Source organism: Myotis davidii, unplaced genomic scaffold (assembly GCF_000327345.1).
Source record: "Myotis davidii unplaced genomic scaffold, ASM32734v1 scaffold2798, whole genome shotgun sequence".
Lineage (NCBI taxonomy): Eukaryota > Metazoa > Chordata > Mammalia > Chiroptera > Vespertilionidae > Myotis > Myotis davidii.
Window position 1 is genome coordinate 187,538 of NW_006289553.1, and position 974 is coordinate 188,511.

Sequence of the window (974 nt, forward strand, 5' to 3'; positions counted from 1 at the left end):
GGAATGCGGGAGGCAGCCTGGGACCTCGATCTGGTAGTGTGTATGCTGGTGCCCCAGCAGGTGGCAGTGAGAGCCTTGTGCTGGACAAGTCAGTCTGGCTGAGGGAAGGCAAGAGGGCGTGTTTGAAGAAGTGGCACCTGCGCCGGCCCCGGCGGGAGGACAGTCTTGCAAGGATGGCTCAGCCTCTGAAGACCTCACCGACAGGCCAGATATCGGAGGGGAGAGAAGTCACAGCTCATCGACGCAGGAAAAACCCGAAAAAGCCAACAACCTGCTTGTGATTGCTAAACACTGCTAGCAAACTCGCTCTGGCCGCAGCGCATTGGAGAGCGTCATCCCACAGGCCAAGGCACACACAAGCAGCCACCAATGAAGGCGGGACAGCAAACCCATGTTTCTCGCTCTCAAATCAGCTTTAATTTTTCAAACTGCTAGCAAACTAGCAGTGGGACAGAATTTCTACAACTGGATAGTTTTTGTACCAAACCCGACAGCAGACTGGGCAAAGGGTAGAAACGGGAGGGGCAAGGGGCCCAGGAGGAAAAAAGTCACAGGAGAGACTTCCAACCTGAGAAACACACATTAAACCCGGTGTCTGTGTGGGGCAGGGGTGGGCTGAGCGCTGTGGAGGGCCGTTCAGCCAGGGCGGGAGGTCCCTCCACCTCCCACGGGGACTCCTGGGCCATCGCCCCTGTCCCTTAGCCCCTGACTGTTCCCACCCCGCAAGGCCTATGAGGCTGCAAGGATCCCTGTCTCGAGACTTCCAACCTGAGAAACACACATTAAACCCGGTGTCTGTGTGGGGCAGGGGTGGGCTGAGCGCTGTGGAGGGCCGTTCAGCCAGGGCGGGAGGTCCCTCCACCTCCCACGGGGACTCCTGGGCCATCGCCCCTGTCCCTTAGCCCCTGACTGTTCCCACCCCGCAAGGCCTATGAGGCTGCAAGGATCCCTGTCTCAGCCCCGCCCCCATGTCC